A 10,673-nucleotide genomic window follows, 5' to 3' on the forward strand; every position below is an offset into this window, starting at 1 on the left:
ATCTTGAACATACATATTAGTATATTTGAAGATTGCGAGTGTTAAATCTGGTGATTGAAAGCTGTCTCAGCTCATCTTTCTTTGAAAGGTAGAATGCATCATAAAACAAGGTGGTTTCTGTTAGGCAGCTCAATATCTTCGTTCTCTTATCTTAAGTATTAGCTGTGTAATTTGTAGTCGCACCTGTTCTAAGGCCAGATTAGTGTTCTTTTCATCATTCTCTTCCTTGTTGATGATCAATATTTATATATATTTAATGCATCTGTAGTGAAGGTGATCTGGTCGATGTTGTTGTCCCTTTTATGGGTGAATCTATAAGTGATGGTACACTGGCAACTTTCCTGAAGAGTACGTTTCTGCATTGTGTTATCCATTATCCGCCCCCCTTGAAGTATCTTGTATGACGGTCAGGTCTTCTTTTGCTAATATATTTTACTGGAGCAGAAGTTGGTGATAGAGTAGAAGTTGACGAACCAATTGCACAAGTTGAAACGGACAAGGTATTTGTTATGTTTGTAGTCTTGTAAGCGAAGCTCTCTGAGCTTGTAACAGTTGAGATCCTTGTCAACACCGGATTGTTTATGTTGCAGGTGACAATTGATGTTGCTAGTCCTGAAGCAGGTATAATTCAAGAGGTAAAACTTTATAATGGGCTTGTTTGGTTTGGAAGCCAATTAGTTACGTTTCAAAAGTATTATACTTTCACATTGAACACCATCCCTGACCAATGATTTGTATTGGATGATATATAGTCTGCAATTTTGGGTACGCATTCAATTATGAACAAGCCGATGGTGGTTGGAGGCAACATAGTGCCACGCCCCATGATGTACATAGCGCTAACCTATGACCATAGGCTAATTGACGGAAGAGAGGCGGTGTTTTTTCTCCGGAGGATTAAGGATGTTGTCGAGGAGCCAAGGAGGCTGCTACTGGACATTTGAAAACAACACCAAGCTGATTTCGGTATATACTTTGATCCCATACGTAAAGCATTTGATTATACTCCAATATAAGTATATGATAGTTTTGTATGCTTTTTCTTTTGCCCCTTTTTGACCAGCCTCATTTGCATTTTAAATGGGATACCATTTCTTTATACATGAATTTTGACCCCTCTATTTGTTATTGATATCAATCGACTTTTATGATGAGTTTCAACATGGGATTTTCACTTTTATTTTGCTTTTCAAATACATGGTTCATCATACACAAAGGGGTCAGAATTGAAATCCCACGAACATTAGATTTAAAAAACCCATGGGGTAGTTGGTATTTATGAAATCCTACAAACATTGGATATAAAAATCCCATAATAGTTTGTAATAATTTTTTAAAGTATGGTAAAAGCATTCATTTTGTAATAATCAATTAATAAAATATAATTTAATTATCTATATTTTATTTTCATAATTACGTATCAAAAATGAAATTTAATTACATTCCCAATTCTATAAACCAAGCACAAAGACATTACGTGAAGCCAAATAGGCACTAGGAATGAAGATCAAAGAATGGTAGATGACTTGTAGTGGTTTTTTGAATTTTTAACTAAACCGTTTCTGGTAAGGTCTCAAATCATTTTCGGACCTTACTACGTCGTGGGAGAACTACTACTACTGAATTTGTGTGGTTTGACTTGGTTAAGTTGACTTTGGAACACAAAAACAAACGAGTAGTGGTTGAAAAAGAGGACATTTATGTAACTAGACTTGAAGCACCAAAGTCGAAATGCAAAACAATAGAGGAGCATATTCCAATATTAGCTACTGTAAGGACAAATGCTTTTTTTTTTTTTTTTTTGATGAACCCAAAAAACAAATCCATAACATTCACCTTTCCTTTCCACTTCCTACGTTTTGGGTTCATTAGAGAAGAATCTTTTCGCATGAGTAACGGCTCACCATGCTTTTTCATCATTAAAATACGCTTTATTCTTTTACCTCTAATGATGATTAAAAAAAGACAACAAGGTTTGAATATTTATTGATGTATGAATCCTCTAATTTATCTAAGTCTAGCTAACATACCATTGAGTCTCTAACATATATATATATTATATCAAAGAGAAATGGTCCAAGTCAAGCTAATAATCGTACTCCACAAAATAATAAAACATTTTGGTGTAATTTGACTTTATTCTTAAAAATCAATTTTGATACACCAACTCTTTCTTCATCCTAAAAAAACAAAGTATGATTATTTTGATTCTAAAGCTTAAATAAGCAATCATCAAATATTACAAAACCGATGATTGTGAATCGTACATGGCACCTTCATTTTAAAGACGGAATTGGAAGTCAATGATGTTCACACACAAAGTGGTTGACTTGCTCAACAATTTAAGACTTTACATACTCGGTATCCAATCCTTAGTCGACTACATTCATAGGATTTGACTTCTTCATTACTTACATTTTAAATGATTAATATTTTTACCTTAAAGTATCCATCAAAACTGATAATACCCGTTAAAATGGAACAGTTGTTTAATTTTCGAGTCATGAAACTTAAAGTTACATACACAGGATGATAATACCCAATAACTACTTAATCTTTCTAGCTGCTACAAAACAAAAATATGCGTTCTCACTAAGTTTATTTCAATTCTTCCATATCCTTTAATTTCATCACATCAAAATTGTCCAAATATGAGAAGGGCAAAAGAAAGTGTTAGAAAAACAGGTGAACGAAAGTTTAAGAAAAGGAACGTTGGCGACGTTCCTACAAAAACAAATTATGTAAAGCTTTTGCGACCAACACCGATTTGGTGGTCGATTTTGTAAACCTAATATATTTACAGTTGATTCGAGCATCCATACACATAACTATGATGAACTAATTTGTTCCCATTTGCTACTTCAATAAATAAATCAAGAACAAATCAAATCAAACCTCGTATACTGTATATTCCCTAGTATACCCAAAAAAATCTCGGTGTAAGTAAAATTTTGAGAATAAACCATACGTACACGTTACCATTGAGAAATGATTTAAAAGAATACGAATCATCCAATAATACAAAAGTTAAATTTGAATCAATTAGAAAAGAAATATCATTATTCATGTTCTTGAATTCAAGAAATCTTGAAACACCCATATCATAATCAGACCCTGACATCATTCTAACAGAGCTTGAAAGCTCATCTTCTACATACAAATCTGAAAACCAAAACGAGTCTGTCCGAGTTGACTCACTCTCATCATCCACCACATCAAATAAATCTATATACAAATCATGTTCAGAAATCCTTGAACTTTCGTCAATGTCGTTAATTCTAACTGTGATCCAATCATCTTCTTCCACCCAATTGGGCAAACATGAAGAAGTTCCTGTTCCTTCCACCAGTTGTCTTATCCTGTCCACCGGAGACTCGCCGGAAAAATTCATGAACTGGGTCGCCGCCGGTGAAGAATCCGATGTTTCCAAGGAATCCCAGAATCCTTGATCCAAGATGGCCGTCGGAGAATTCTTCGTAAATGCTTCAACTTTTTGGAAACCCGAATTCGAATTCACAAATGGGTGCCGGAGAAGTTCTTTCGCCGTCCATCTTTCTTCACCATTTGCTCGCAAACACTTTTCCAAGAAATCTTTACCTTCCACCGATAACCACACCGGAAACAATGGCACATCGCCGGAAAACCCGATCCTGTACAAACCAGAAACCGGGTTTTCCATCTCCGGCCACGGGTTACAACCCGTTGCCATTTCGATCACTGCACACCCAAGAGCCCAAACATCAGCTCCAAATCCCTGTTCTTCACCTCTCGCCACCTCCGGAGCCATGAAAACAGGTGTACCGGAAAATGCAGAAGAGGTAACTCCACCGTTCGCAGCCGCCAGTTTTGCACAACCCAGATCGCCGATTTTAACGCCGTCGCCGGTAACCAACAGATTATCGCATTTAATATCACAATGCACCAAATTATTGGAGTGAAGCTAATCCAACCCAAGTAGAATCTGGTGAGTGAAAGATCCGATCAAACACTCGTCAAGAAAACCTCCATTTTTCTTGATCACATCTGAAATCGTGCCACCGGATGCATACTCCATGAAGAGATTATACATCGGAATGTTGTCATCATAATCAACATCGAATCCGATGTATTCGATTATATGTGGAGATCTTAATCGAGATAGAAATTGTTGTTCTTTTTGTAAGAAGTGGGAGGTGGAAAGCTGGGTGGATTTGACGGCAAAAAGGTCGCCGGAGGCGGAGGTGGCAAGAGAGACGGTGGCGGAGGAGCCACAGCCGATGACGGGACCTTTTTTCCAGTTCATTTAGAGAGAGAAAGTGAAGGAATTTTGGAGGGTGTGTTGATGAAAGTAGGTGATATAAAGGAGAAAAGGTGAGTTGTGAATGAACCACGTGGCGAAAGAAGAGGAGGTTGACAGGTTGGCCGACGATGGGCGGCGTTTGCTTGGGTTATAATAAAAACCAATCACATGAGAACACGTTAGCACATGGCGAGATTACAAAATCAACTTTTCCATATTTTTCACTGTCGCATATTTGTGTTACATTGCGGCGCCGGCTGGTTTTACCGCTCCTCCTTATTTTTCAAAAATTATCATCAAATTTACTTTTTACGAGTCTTTTTTTTTTTTTTGAATTAGTAAAAGTTTAGACACAAATTTAAATCTTTAAATCATCTTTACGAGATATGTTATATTTCTCTAGAGATTTTATAATCTTATATAAATTAAAAAAAATATTATATCGACTACTTATAAACTAGATGGTTGTTTACTCACACACTTACCTATTAAGCACTTACCAATAAAAATAAACATTCTAACTTACTTTAAGATATGATTGCAATCCATCAAAACGGTATTGTATACAACAATGTATCTTATAAGAGTTGAGCACATTCACTTATCAGCCTTTAAGATTCTTCATCCTTATTATCGTTTTTATCGAATAAGATTCTTGGTCATTGACATGCTCATCTGATAAGATAAATGACCCGATAAACTGTTTAATAAACCAAAGTAATTCATGTGTATATATATATATATATATATATATATATATATATATATATTAGATTGTCGGCAACTTAAAAGGAAAAGTAAAGCTACAAACAACCCAATCACTATCATCATGGTTGTCACTAATTCACTATCACCATCACCCCCAAAAGTTAAAGTTGTTGGTGAGATTTTTATGTTACATTTAATTTACTTCTTTATAAGAAGATTTTATATTTAATTTTTCAATAAATAAAATAAACATTCCTTTTAATTATTAAAAAGATATATACAAGTAGGAGTCAAGTAAAAGCTTGTTCAAAAAAAAATACAACTATTGTTGAGATGGTCGTTATCAAGTACACGTAAATTATGACAATATATAAATCTTTATGTACTAAAATCAATGAATGCCACAGCTATGCCGATAATAACAAGAAAGCAGAATAATTCAATTTTGGCTATTTATATGACGATAAAGTTAGTATATTTTTTTAAAAAAAGTCTTGTTAATTAAAGATTAAATAAGTTACAACCATTTCTTTTTCTTGTAATCATGCATCTTATTTCCGATTAATCTTTCAATATATCATTCATACATCTTATAAGCGTAAGTCTAGATACCCTTTCCCCAATAATCAAAAGGGTAGTCAACTAAATTACTAATTTACCCTTGAGTTTGTTGTTTGAAGATTTAAGAAAACACCAAACACCAAAGTCCAAATTGAGCATATTCCAAGATAAACTACTTTATGGGGAAAAGACTTGAAGAAAAGTCAAAATAAGAAGCTTTTAAAGTGCATAATTAACAAGTTGAGTTTTCATATGCAAAATGAAGGACCAAATGCAATGAAAGGGTGGTTGACTTTAGAATTCAAATTTGAACTACATTCCAACAGGATGAATTCAAATTCTTGACCTTTTTCTACCTACTTTATAAACGTTTTTATTACTAAATTCTACTTTCTCCTTTTTTTAATATGTTAGAGAAAACCATAAGACGAACAAGAAATAAAAATACCCACTAAAATATATGGTTTGTGATTCACATATTGTATAGTAATTGTTGGTTTGAAAATGATTAGATGCAACAAGTCAACTATGAAGAAGCAAGCATGGTATATGTTTGGTCTACTTTAAGAAGTTGAAGTCATTGGTGTTCACACAAAGAGGTCCAAATACAAAGTGCCTTTCTTTAATCCATCAAAGTCAACTCTTTTCTTTAATCCTTGTACCCAATCCACCTACACCATCAAACATATCTACCCCACTTGTTTTTTCTTCTTCTTTCAACTAACAACTAAATAATATCACATCAAATAGAACGTACTAATACAAATTGATAACTTGATTACAAAAAATGGGCATACGGGATTTTGAAAAAACTCATCCCCATCAAGTATATATATACATATGGTTTTTAACGAGGTAGTGTAGCCACTTCCTATATAGTAAGCGTGAGTACTCGGAATATGCTTTACCCTATAATAAAAAAAAGGTAGTTTTAAAAACTATTGTTATGATAAAGAAATAAATAAAAAGATAGTTAAATTACCTCATTACCCTTGGATAAGGTTTTAAAATAATTTATTCATCTTGAAGAAGATGTCAATCTTATGAGTTGTAACCTAGCAACAAACACCAAACCCCAACCACCAAAGTCCAAATCCACAAATATAGAGGATATTAGAATAGGTCAAAATAGATGCATTGAAATGGCATATATATATATATATATATATATATATATATATTTGTGTGACCCTTACAATTCAAGATAATAGGCCAGCTTCAAACTGAATATTTATCAGTTTGATCAGTTTTATGATTGTTACAAATTGGATATGACCAAACACAATGAAAGGATTATGGACTTTGGAATTCAAATCGGACCTCTTGCCAAGAGGAAGCTTCCCTCTCTTAGTCTGTTTCTATCCAATTCTACTTTGCTTTTTTGAAACCATTCTTTATACCTAAACACGTTTTATTCTTCTTCATGGTTTATAAGAACAAACATGAAGTAGCACGACCATACAAGAAATATATATGGTTTACATCTTATATATTACATGATTGTTATTAAATATATCTTGAAGTTTAAAATTGTTTATATTCAAAAAGTCAAAAGTATGAAACAAGCATGATGGAAGTTGAGGTCATTGATGTTCATACAATGATGTCAAGTTGTTGACTTACACAAAGTCAACCCTTTCTTTATCCATCCATCAAAACCAGCCCAACCAAAATAGCCAATCTCTTAATGAAATTTAATTTGAACTACTTTATTCCCATTTTAGCTGAAATCCATTACATAAAACCTATTTTTAAATTATTAAAAAAAAATGGCAAAAGAATATTAAAAAAAACCCTAAAGATTGGAATCCATGAGCAAGCAAACAATAATTATCATTAATATTCATGTTCTTGCAATCAAGAAATCTTGAAACAATCATTGTAACAGAGCTTGAAAACTCATCAAAAACTGAAAACCTAAATGAGTCTGTCCGAGTTGACTCAGTGTCATCATCCTCCACCTCTACATCTCTATACAAATTATTCCGGTGAGAAGTCTTTGAAGTTTGAATAATATGATTCATGCTTCTGACTGTAATCCACTCTTGTTCATCCTCCCAATTGGCCAAACATGAAGTTACAGAAGAATTGCCTTATCCTATCCCCCGGAGACTCGCCGGAAAAGTTCATGAACTGGGATGTATCCTTGATATATTATCCAGCATGCTAGTCGGAGAATCTTTTGGAAAAATTTCCATCTTTTCTGCACGTACGATATGATTATAAGAAAAGATGAATATATGCACACATTGGAAATGATGGCCTGTATATATGTTATATTTATGTCTGATGGGGCCTTCATATAGCTTAATTGAAACAGGTATGCATACATATATGGTTAACATCTTGAAGAACATATAATTGAGACAGAGGGACATGCATGGTATATACTATATATATAGTGGTGGTAACTGGTAAACATGCATTCACATAAGGATATTAATTATTAATACATGAGCACATGAATTTATGCATATAAATTAATGTGAACATGCATGGTATTTGAAACCTGCGCTGCGCATATAAATTAATGAATGATGCTGCAACACCATCCTCATCAACAATATGAACACCATCCAACACCTCGGATACAAGAATATTTATGGGCCTTCAAATATTTAATTAATTAACTCACAATTAAAATTAAAAGAAAATAAAGTAATTGATTAAGGATAATCATGCGATTGATTTTGGTGACATCATTCTCTCTAAAATCACATACGGATAATACACTAACCGGTATCAAATAATTATCACAGCAAAATCACATGACAAACAAACAGGTCGATTAATGATAATCGTTGGTTTTCAATTATCACAACAAAAATCACATAATTATTAGATGATTAGCACATCAAAATCATATCATAAACAATCTTCAATTTATCAAATCATTATTACACAATTATCGGCAACAAACACAAAAAATCTCGAATGATAATAACAAAATTTGAGGGATAACAGAAAATTATAAATAAATACTAATTTATATTTTGTATCATGTATTAACTAATTTAGATAGTCGGTCGGAAGTATTGTCGTGTTGTTATAAAATAAAGTGTTTGGACGTTAATGTCCTTTCCTATGTAATGTAATATGTATATAGATTATAGAAGGTGTGAAAAGGGAGGATGGAGGCGTTTGTGAATGAACCACGTGGCGAAAGGAGAAGAGGTTGGGCGGCGTTTAGTTGGCTTAAAAATGAAGCCCAATCACATGAAATTGAAAACACGGGAGCAGGTGCATGATGTGATGGCGACATTACCTCTCCGTATTTTTCACGTTATTCAGAATTGCGGCGCCCCTGGTAATAAATGTTGATGTAAAACACAAGTCAAATAACAAACTTTCTAATAAATTATATGTTGATAAAATGGACGTTTTGGATTACATGGGCTTTTAATTGGGCTTGGGCCTAAACCTATTTAGAATTAGATGTGACTTTTGGTTGCTTCCAAAACAACTCTAGTTATGATCCCTCCTACTCCTACTCCTACTCCTATTTAATCCAACACTTCACCATTCTATTCTGTCAAAACTATCACTCCTTTATAATTGCATAAATGGTGTTGCTGATTTTAGTGTCATCAAGTATTTTTTATGTAACTATAATTTACTTAAGATCGATTAAGGCAAACATACATAAATTACGTGATACGGAGTACACACTTACAAATGTTGCTCTATCTTCTTAGATCACCATAAAACAAGGGTCAAGGGGCTCAACAATCCGCTTCAATTCAGGTATCAGTTGTCGTTGGTACCCTTCAACTGTCACTAAAAAGCCTCCAGTCGTCACTGCACAGCTTTTAGCTTATCGTTGAACATGTCTTCGATGATGAAACGTACGTGTTGGTTCCAGAACTTGAATTCGATATAACTACCCTTTGACCTTATCACCAATAACTGTCGATCTCCTATTTAAATATGTAAAACGAGAATCTGAGTTTATATTTCGTTTTTCACAGCTTTTGGAAACGAGAGGAGAACTCCAGAATTATCCCAATATGAATTCGTGTACCCAAGCAAGGCTAATAGGGTCGAATTATTGTATTCGGAAAATGCTTTCTGACATAATTCTTAGGTTTTATACAGTACCTAACAAGTGGTAGGTTAAAATATGGGTCATTATTGAGAACCCACATCTCAATCATTGGACGAGTTGATCTCCTCAAACTTTTACAGTAAAAAACTATCAAACTTTGACAACAAAATTCAATGAAGGAACAAAATCAAACATTTAATGTGTAAAAAACTTTCACAGTTAGATCTAACCAAAAAACAAGACAGTCTCATAGAACCAAACGTTTCCTATATATATACATCCATATGTAAAAATAAAAAAGAGAGATAGGTTAACATGAGCATTATATCTATTCGATAAAAATAAGAAAATGGTCAAATTGCATATAAATCACATGTGATTTTATATTAATGGCCAAAAAAATGTGCGGGCAATCCTATGTCCGTGTGGCAAGGTCGCATTAATCACATGTGATTTTGTACGTGATGTTAGTGTAAAATCACATGTGATTCGAAATTTCCTTATTTTTTTTAAATATGTATTATTTTCATATGAATTCGTCTCTCTCTCTCTCTCTCTCTCTCTATATATATATATATATATATATATATATACACATGTTTGTGTGTGTGTGTGTTTGTTGAGAACTTCAAAATCTTTGAGATCCATGAGAGGTTCTACTCTAAGGTTTTGTTTTTCATGAATATTTTTCATTTAAGTATAGTATTTAATGTATTGATGAACATATATTCATTTTACAATGTGTTTGTTTCATATTTATTTGGTTCACAATGTAAAACTTTAACTTTTACGTGTACTTTTTGTTTCCCAAACACACGAAAAAGGTTCATATTGTAAATCGAGTATATATGCAAAACATATATATGTTAATCACTACAATAAAATCTAACAATATATAAAAATAACCATTAAAAATAACACATAATGCATCGATTTTCGAGTTTTTTTAAAAAGCAGTATGGTATGGTGATATGATTGAAATGGTTTTGGATTGGAAGGTGGCATGCCATGCATATATGATATAATGTATGTAATTTTTTATACTATAAAAACACAAATGTAATTGTTTTAGATTTCCCC

General features: G+C 33.1%; 1 pseudogene; it reads right to left on the minus strand.

The window, feature by feature from the left end:
• Window positions 1-2,914: 2,914 nt before the first annotated feature.
• LOC112506392 lies at window positions 2,915-4,282 on the minus strand (annotated as a pseudogene).
• Between the last annotated feature and the right edge of the window lie 6,391 nt (window positions 4,283-10,673).

This window comes from Cynara cardunculus (genome assembly GCF_001531365.2).
Source record: "Cynara cardunculus var. scolymus isolate 2C chromosome LG 2, CcrdV1, whole genome shotgun sequence".
NCBI classification, from domain to species: domain Eukaryota; kingdom Viridiplantae; phylum Streptophyta; class Magnoliopsida; order Asterales; family Asteraceae; genus Cynara; species Cynara cardunculus.